Raw genomic sequence first — 9,984 nt, 5'->3', positions numbered from 1 at the left:
TCACGATTTTGTCCAGCTCGACCCCAAAGAGCAGCTTGCCTTTAAAAGGCAATCTAGCCAGGCGGGATTTAGAGGCGTGGTCAGCAGGACCAATGTTTCAGCCAAAGCCACCGCCGCGCAGAGATTGTCCTGAGCCATGCCTTTCGCTGAGGCCCTCAAGACATCATACAGCAAGTCTGCCAAATAGCTAAGCCCGATTCCAGGGCCGGCCAATCAGCCCTCAAGGAATGATCCGAGGGGGAAGCCCGCTGCACCATAGTCAGGCACGCCCTGGCCACATAGGAGCCGCAAACTGAGGCCTGCAAACTTAAAGCAGCCGCCTCAAAGGACGACCTTAAGGACCGCCTCCAATCTTCTGTCTTGGGCGTCCTTTAGGGCCGTGCCACCTTCCACCGGCAACGCCGTTTTCTTAGTCACCGCAGTGATTAAAGAATCCACGGTAGGCCACAGATAGGCCTCACGTTCACTCACAGCCAAAGGATAGAGGCGGGACATAGCCCTAGCCACTTTAAGGCTCGCTTCCGGGAGATCCCATTGAGCCGAAATTAAGGTGTGCATGGCATCATGCACGTGGAAGGTTCTAGGCGGGCGCTTCGTCCCCAGCATAATGGCAGAGCCAACAGGGGCTGAGGGAGAGACGTCCTCCGGAGAGGAAATCTTCAAAGTGTCCATGGCCTGTAACAACAGGTTGGGCAAATCCTCTGGGCTAAAAAGCCGCGCTCCATCCGAGCGGGGATCCGTCTCCTCCAAGGAATCCGCAAAGGACCGTTGGGAGACCTCAGACACGCTGCCCTCATCTACATCGGAGGAGACAAAGTCCTCCAAGGCCTGGGAATCAACCCGAGGGCGTTTACCTCTGGGAACCTCAACCTCTTTACCAGACGAGGGAGCAGGGGCAGCGTTTGGCATGAGGAAGGCCTGATGCAGCAGCAAAACAAACTCGGGGGAGAAACCCCCCAGACTGTGCACTTCTGCAGCCTGGGCAACAGCCCCAGACGCACCTCAACCGGCGCTCGAAAGAGCGGGGGAGAGACATGCTGCGCATACCAAAATGGCGTCCGGCGCGACACTCCGCGAAGGAGCCGCGCGGGAAGAACGGCGCTTAATTTAGCCGCTTTTGTGCCGTCGCCCAAATTAAGGGCGTTCATGGCATTAATGTCTCCAACCCTCAAGGGCGGCCCACGAAGAAGCCGTCCGAGCCGCGTGGCCGGCCAAGATGGCGGAGGCGAGGAGCGGGGATGGGCGTTTATGGCGGGAAAAACCGCCACGCCGGAGGAAGGACCGGGACATTCATCGGTCACGAAACTGTCACCCAACAAGGGCGAATCAGGCTTTAAGACCCCCGCATTCCCTCTAGAAGCGCTCAAGCGATCCGGGGAGCGACCCTTTGCGCCCTCGCCCTCCGACGCCATATGCCACGAGGAGAAGAATCGGGGAACCCCCTGCCCGCTATAAAAAGGTAAAAATTACCTGCTTTCCGCTCCGAGCTGTAACGACCTGGTGTCCCAGTGAGTAGCTGCAATGGACGTTTAAATAAACGTCGAAATAAACGCCTTTAGGACGTTCAAAATTTTTTTTTTTTTTTTTTTAACGGAGCCAGCGGGAGGGTGGAGAAAAGGAGGGACCATGGCACCACCAGGTTTGCACTTGCTCAAAAGAGCCCTCAACCCCAGGCACTCAACAAAACCTAAAAATTAGGCTTGGAGGCCTAGCCAGAGCTGCTGCTGTGTGTGACCACCACCTGCTGAGATAGAGAACATACTGAGGAGTTAACGGCAGCACATGACCACATATAGGGAGGCAAAAGTTTGCTCTCTATCTCCACCTGCTGGTAGATGGACACAACCCACCAGTCTATGGATTGATCAGCTTGATGATATGGAAATACAACTTTATCACATTATCATACTGCAGAGATATAATGTGCACAAGTGAAATATTAACACTGCCAGATTGCACTGCGATATGTCCAAATGAAATATTACTGAGACAGAAGAAAACAACCGAAATCATAGTGCAGTAAAGTTAATCCACCCAAATTGTGATTATGCTATCACAGAGAGGTTGGTTAACAAAAATGGATTAAATATTGTCAACGGCACAGAGACACTGTTCCAGTGCTGATCAAACTTTCTGTGGCTGCAACCCCATTATCACAGCCACAGAAAAGCATGCAACCCCTGGAAGCCTACCTTTCCATCCATGCTGCTTCTCCTAACTCTCCTACAGCTTTGCACCTGGTGCTGCCATTATCCCCTCACCTTTTAATGGAGCCTACACTTGCTTGCCAGGAGGCATGGGCCGATGAGGTTTGTTTTGGTCCACCCAGGTTGTCACTTAATTCGGAATTGTGACCCCAAATTTGAGAAGCCCTGCTGTACTGTGCATCCACATACAAAATATCAGACTGCATATCCACACTTCCCACTGTAGAGATAATGCATTCAGGTGAAACAGCACTACAGGGAGCTAAAAATGTGTTCACATGAAGCACCATCCTGCAGGGAACACCAAGACTCCCAAGCTGTAGCAGTCTGGGCCATGCCTGCATCTACCCCATGAGTTTCTAACCTCTGATCTGTTCACCATGTAGAGTAGCTGCCTACTGGTTAGAGCAGTGGACTAGGAACCTGGAAAGCTAGGGCTCAAAACCCCGTCCTCTTCCACTTCCTGTGATGTCTGACAAGTCACATCATCTTTCAATGTCTCAGGGCCAGGACCTGACAATGTACTTGAATTTCTCTGAATTTAATGGACAGACCAGTAGTCAAATCTAAAACCCAAAATGTAAGCATAAAAGCGCTACGCAGCACAGGGGTCATCCAAGATGCCCATGTGATACATACTACACAGGTTACAAATTATGTTATACAGCAATAATATACACTGTACTAAACAGAGAGAAATACTGCCATGTTAAATCTGATGTCATACTGTCCCATCCTAACAATACAATGCTGCACATTTCATAGTGGTACAAGAACAGACACTACTGTAAATCTCAAACCACTGTAGTACATCAGATGTAGACCCTCTCCTCCCAGTAATCCCACTTGATGTCCCATTAGGGAGTTCACACTAGGTCTTACAGCATGAGGTTCTTCAGAAGCAGGGAATGCTGTGAGGAGGTGCCATTACTGCAAATCCCCCTTCCCCCAACCAAAGCCCAATTTAACAGTGATGTGAAGGCTGCCAGGCTTGCAAATCTGTCTGAAGTTTTTCAGTCATTTACTCTAACAATTTAGTTTAAACTGCTGCGAGGAGAGTCTTTACTGTTAAATAGTTAGTGACTTGAGGGTCCAAGTAGAGATCCTGGTTAAAAGAAATGCTAAATACTGCAAGTTGGGTGGAGGATTTTGCTGGTGATCACTCTGCTGTGGATTAGACAGTAATAGCACAGCCCTATTGCTCCCCCCTCCAACATTCCATTTACCTCAAAAGTGTACTGTACCACAGCTCTTTTCTGCAAAAGTGGGTGAAAAAGGAAGGGAGTGGCCACCCCTTGCTAAGCCAAGAAAGCCAATGCCACACACACATCTCCACAGATGTAACCACCTCACCTCACCTAACAGAAACCCACAAAAGGGCTGGCTGGAAATTAAAGGAGCAGAAGAACAGAAGCCAAGAGGGGCAATGACAGAAAAAGTGCAGGGAAACAGGGACTTCATAAAAAGTGAACTTTTGCTCACAGATTTCCTCTAGCCATCAGAGTGAGGAGAATGCACTTCCATTTCCTCTCCCAAACACATTGCAATCAATGCACTGGCTGTCTGCTGCCCAGCTTTCACCCAAGAGTCCCTTGGTTTGGGCAGGCACAGGGCAGGGTCCCTCTTAAATTTTAAAGCTGATTTTTATATGCAGCCAATATCCCACTTCCCCTCCACCTCAATTAAAAAATGTTAGGCCCCATGAAAGAAAACAGAAACTGTGCATCATGTTATAAAGAGGTGATGATCGATCCCTGTGGCTGTTAACTCTGGGCATTGTGCCTGTTGAAGGGTATTCCCCCCAGGGGGCTGGATCTGTACAGAGTCCGCAGGGGCCGCAATGCTTGTCCAAAAGGCCTGTAAGAGAGAAAGAGAAGAGTTAATTGATAGTTGAAGGTGCAGATGGCTGGCTATCCTATCATGCCAGTCTATGGATAGAGGGGATGTGGATCTGATTGTGGGGACCGATTCACTAGAATTACTCAGCCCCAGGCAGATATGAAAAAAGGTTCTTCTATGATTTCTTCCATTGCCTAGTCGTCCTGCCTGTGGTTTTGGGCAGGGATTCTCAAACCCATGTGCATAAACTCTTTGGGGGTATGCTTGCAGACCTAGACATTTTCCTTGCTGTGGAAACCCAGAAATCCACTGCCTGCTTAACCTGCAGGAAGGAGGGAGGCGGCTTGTGCAGCATATAGGGGGAGCCATTTCACGCCTTCCCCACTTCCTTTCCCATGCTCCACTGGTTGACTGAGCTCCCCCCCACCCCCAATCTCCTCCACAAGGAGACAGAAGAGGGAATAAAGTTCTTTTTAAAAAATTTCCCTCTGAGGGATATGTATTGTGGACAGAGAGTGGGGCAGAAAGAAGGAAGTTGGGAGGGGGAGGCAATTGTAAGAGAGAAGGGATGGAGAGAAGAGAAGTGGCTTGTGATAAGACAGAGAGCAGTTGACTTGACTTTGCTTATGAGAATGTCAAGAGTAAGGGGTGTTAAGGCGCCAAGGTGGCAACCAGCTAGTGGGAAAGAGTGCTGCACCTGGATACCAGTGCAACACTACCCCTGACAAAATGATTCAGGAAATGTTTCCAAAAATGGGGGTGATCACAGCAGTAAAAGGCAATTATATGTAGTTGATGGGAGAACCAAGGACGGATGTGGTAGAGGCTGGGACAGCTTTGAGGACATGGAGGGATGAATGGTCAAGCATACAGAGGAACTGAGCACTACAGACTTCATGCTGAAGGACTTCAACAAGGCAGAGTCACCTATCTGAAAGGGTGGAGGGGTTAGAAAGTAGAACGATGCATAATAATCTACAAATAAGAGTAGTCCTGGAGATGGACACCTACTCAACTGCAAAGATGTGGCAATAAGGATCTGTGAGGCTGCTGGCATCAGAGCATCCAGTGATGGATGTGAGATTAAGTTGGAGAGGGCCTACTGGGCTAATACTGTTGGTGCAAAAAGGCACTTAAGAGCAGTGGAGGACAAGGAGACAAACCAGAAAGTGAAGAGAGGGGAGCAGAAATAACAATCAAGTAAAATAGACTGGGGGAGAGATTCCTGAGTGTATCAAGAAGGAGCAAGAACTCTGGGTGAAGTAGGGATTGGATGGTAGTAGGAATGCTGTGTAGGGGGTGCGATAGCTATTAAATAGGGTATTTGAGGGACTGGAAGGTTGTAATGCAGGAAGGGTGGGTATAGGGGCAGAAAGAGTATGTGTTAAAGAGGTACACTGAGACAGGGATGTGGAGGAGAACAGGAAGGTGCAGGGGGACTGACACGGGACAACACTCATGCCCTATTTTGATGCTACTGAGTATCAGGCTTCTGAGGTCTACCCTACTTGCCAGAACCACTCTGCCACATATAAAACTCCATATTTGTCTGCTCTAGCTAAAAGAGAATATTTATTGCAGATTTTTGTTACAGGGAGACGCCCCCCCCCCGCCCCCATTGCCTAGTGTCCAAAATAGTAGAATACATGCTGGGGCCTGACACTAAAAGACATAGCAAGGTATGGCCAAGATGGCTGGGCTTTGCTGAGAGCCAAAGATGTTTTCATCTGTTATAAACATTATCTTTCTCTATTTCTGCATTTTTCTGATTGGCTAGAGAAACCATCCATCTCCTGGAAAGCCAAGTATGACTGCTATTGCAGAGTTTATTTATTGGAACTTTTCATCAGGATGTTCACTGTAACAACTCTATCTTAGGTTGCCTGCAACAACTCTGGAGGGACTCTTAAGACTGACACCAGCACCAAAAGAAGTGAACAGTCTCGGGAGTGGCAGAGCTGGTGTTTGTGACCTGTCTTGCTCCAGAATTACCCAGGAGAGAGCGCTTAGGAGGGCCCGTGCCTGTCTTCGTACAACTACTGTTAATTGTTACCTACCTCCTGTAATTATCTTCTGTTACTACCTTTATGCTGAGACTCCTGATTTATGAACTTGAGTATCTATCTATTTTCTGGAATTCCATTCGCGTGCTGATAGAAAGATGAAGTATAATCTAACCTCTCAGGGTGCCTGAGTGGAAAACGATTGCTAACTAGACATGAGAATGCAAAGAACTGTAAACTGTGGGCACTTCTATTTGTCTGTGGCCCCCACCAGAGCAGATCACAGACCACTGTCAACCCCAGTCAGGCAGGCAGTCAATTAAGTTTACCCAGTCAGGTCAACTGAGTCAACCCCATTAAATTGAGCCATGACTCAACCAGTCACCGTGTCAGCCAGTCAACAGTCTGACTGACTGGTTGGCTCACAGCCTCACTCCCTGACTGACTGACTTTCACATGCACACTTTTAATCAAAGATATAAGCTTATCCTGGTGCAAGAGTTCTTAACCCAGTCCTCAGGATATGCTAAGCCAGTCTGGTTTTCAAGATATCCAAAATGAAATATGCATCAAATATGCATCAGATAATTTGCATGCACTACATCTCATCAATATCATTGTAGGTATCCTGAAAACCTAACAGTCTAGATATGTCCCTAGGACTGGGTTTGAGAGGCCCTGTGCTTCTGGAATCCTCTCCAATGGAATGACCCATCACCTGGTCAGATCACAGCCCAGTCAAGGTACAAGTTGAAATTATGTAATATGTAATTATGTAGTCTGTTATATTTTTGCAAATTGAATGAAAGCCTACTGGAAAATTGGGGTGGGGCCAGTAAGAGGATGGCTGAGGATGATATAGTACTATCCAATTAATTACAATGGGATGGTAAGCCCAGCTGGCCTTTGGGAGAGACTGTGAAGGCTTATACCTGGGGAACCCTTGTTTCAAGTGCAGCAAATCAGGACAAGGAGAAAATGTGTAGGGAAAAACAAGTTAGGCAGCAAATAAAGGAGATGGAGAAATTACATCTTACCTGATAATTTTCTTTCCTTTAGTCCTTCCAGACCAGTCCAGACTAATGGTTATGTCCATCCACCAGCAGGAGACAGAGAAAATAGTTCCAAGTAATTTGCCCCTTAAGGGTATCACACAGCCTGGAATGTTCAGTATTTTGAATAGCTAAGCAATGGTGCTCCAGACATCTATAATGAAAAACACAGAAAATCGCCAGTCATGGAAGCGACCCATTCACAGCTGCAAAATACTGAGCGGTTCCCACTCAACCGAGCTACAGGTAGACCACTGAGAGAGAAGATGCTGCTTGGCTCAACTCATATTCGACTGACATCCAGATATTCCACTGAGTCAGGAGGTATGGTCCAAGTTATAACCTGGCGCGTGAGTCATCCATAACTGATGTAGGAAAATATAAACCAGCTAGGAGATGTAACTTGAGCTCAAGAGAATAAGTACACGCTACTGACATGCAGATAGCGCACTGAATCCAGAGATGTGATCTAAAAGGGAATGACATGGAAAATGGAAGAATACCCTTCATGGACAACCCGAAAACCTAACAAAACAGAGAGGGAAGGGCTAAAGGAAAGAAAATTATCAGGTAAGAATTTCTCCTTCCTTTTCATCATACCAGACCAGTCTAGACTAATGGGATGTAGCAAAACAGTCTCCCAAATAAGGCGGGTACTCCAGAAAAGAAAATGAAAAGGAGCCAATGAGGCCCTAGAAGATCACAGACGGCAAACATGTCAAGCCAGATGCTCTGGAAGAGTACTAAAGATGCCCAGTAATACTGGAGAACTGTGACCCTCAGTGTGTCAATAGGATGACTGGGAACAAATATGGAAGGCTCACTTGGGCTATGTCAAAAAAAAGTAACACAGAAGTAACACAGCTGCAGCCAATTGCCAAGCCTACCCATACTGCAAATACAGCCAGCTGTAGGATGTTAAAACCCCAGAGCCCCCAGAATAAGAACAAGGGGAAGGGTTGGAAGAATCTCTACCCAACAGACCCAAGGGTATATGAGCTCCAATTAACATCCCTTGAGGATGCCAGTTATCAGCACTAAGCAGGAGAGAAATCCAAAGTCAAATTCTCAAAACAGCAATACCCTCGCACACAAGGCCACAGGGCAGAAGAGTCTGTTGGGTTCAACACCAGGAAACAGACTTCCGTAACATAGAAAGCAGATAGAATCGTGGCCAACCTAGGGCTATCAAATATCAAATGAGGGAACCAAACAATTAACTATGGCTAGGCTATGTCACACACTCTGAGAAGGAACAAAGGTGTGCCTCAGAAAGAGCCATACTGCTTAGACAGCCAAAGGCTTGAGTCACAACAACAGCGACAGAGATGCGCCTACTGTAAGATATGCAGCTGAGGTGTACTGCTAAAGCTGTAACCCACAAGCAGAGATGAAGCAATGCCACATATTCAGAGATAAACAAATGGGACCACACACCAAGACAGAGGCTTGGTCTACCTAAGGAGATATAGCTGTAAAGCCCCATGTTGAGATGGGACTGGCTCTGCAGAGTACAAGGAGCCATACACCAAGTTCAGAGACGCACTAGGAAGTCTCACTCAAAGACGGTATTGCGTGGTACCTGCCAAGATGGCGCAGAGTTCCAGTCTCAGAGATGGAGCCATGCCCAACCTCCAGAGCTGAATTCTGTGTACAGAGAGAATAATCACTGGAAAGAGCTATGCTTAGAACAAGACCAGACCAGAGACTGAGCTCTATAGGTAGAGATGGGCTGTGCGCCAAACCCAGAGCAGGTAAATGTACACACATCAGATGATTGCATGCCAGAGATCCAGATCCCGTCATACTACTACTACTATTTAGCATTTCTATAGCGCTACAAGGCGTACGCAGCGCTGCACAAACATAGAAGAAAGACAGTCCCTGCTCAAAGAGCTTACAATCTAATAGACAAAAAATAAACTAAGCAAATCAAATCAATTAATGTGTACAGGAAGGAGAGGAGGGTAGGTGGAGGCGAGTGGTTACAATGGTTATGAGTCAATAAATTATTAATAATTAATAAATTAATAAAACCTAAACATCCAGAGATGGGTCAGATCCCCACACCTAAGGAAAGATGTACGAGCTACATTCAGAGAAAAAAAAAAAAAGAATGTGCTGCACATGCCAAGATGCAGCTCTGCTGTACCCAGAGAAGGAACCGTGGACTACCAGCTGGGCAAACACAGGTAAAATACTGAGAGAGGAACTGTGCTCCCTAACAAAAAAAAAAAAAAAGGGGGAAGTGTGTTATACACCTAGAGATGGATGCCCCTACTTCCAGAAGAGAAGTCACTTTTGATATCCTGCGACAGGGTCGCATGCAGAGACAGGGCCACATTATCCAGAGAAGGTAAAGAGGCTGCCAGTACCACTCAGTCAACGAGGGAGATGGGAATACAGAGTCCAAGCAGCTAGTATTCCCTCGTAGCACAAAGAGCCATAGACACTGGAAGGAGGCACCAAGAATTTGCCTTGAGGCTTCCAATAGGGAGATATTCTACAGTAATATGGATGTGGTATCAAAAAATCCCAAAGGCTGTTGCCCTAATACAACCAAGAAAGGCATCCCAGTGCAACCCTACAGACTGCTGACCAACATAGCACAAAGGCCAGTGCCACATATAAGCCATACATCTGCGGTCTGAAACAGGCCAAGTGACTGCTGACATCCGCTAGGAATGGAGTCGCTCTCCCCAAAGAGGAAGCAGAGAGGCGCAAGACATACAAGGAGGCTGACACTTGATAGTGATGGTAGGAGTACACAAGGGGGCCACCGGAATGTCTGACACCAGAAAGTAACCACTAGTAGCCTAAAAGGAAGCTGCAACCTCGCAGTCTACCACAAAGTAGGGATATGGAAATTGCACTCCTCAGCAG

General features: G+C 47.3%; 1 long non-coding RNA gene across 1 annotated transcript; it reads right to left on the bottom strand.

Moving 5' to 3' along the window:
• Positions 1 to 2,104: 2,104 nt before the first annotated feature.
• On the bottom strand, positions 2,105 to 9,958 carry LOC115459368. Its single transcript, XR_003940259.1, has 3 exons — positions 9,948 to 9,958; positions 6,282 to 6,287; positions 2,105 to 2,283 (listed from the first exon to the last, which is right to left on the bottom strand). It is a non-coding gene; the product is annotated as an uncharacterized LOC115459368 (long non-coding RNA).
• Between the last annotated feature and the right edge of the window lie 26 nt (positions 9,959 to 9,984).

This window comes from Microcaecilia unicolor, unplaced genomic scaffold (genome assembly GCF_901765095.1).
Source record: "Microcaecilia unicolor unplaced genomic scaffold, aMicUni1.1, whole genome shotgun sequence".
Lineage (NCBI taxonomy): Eukaryota > Metazoa > Chordata > Amphibia > Gymnophiona > Siphonopidae > Microcaecilia > Microcaecilia unicolor.
The sequence above is the reverse complement of the archived record's forward strand: the minus strand, read 5'-3'. Positions and strand labels throughout refer to the sequence as shown.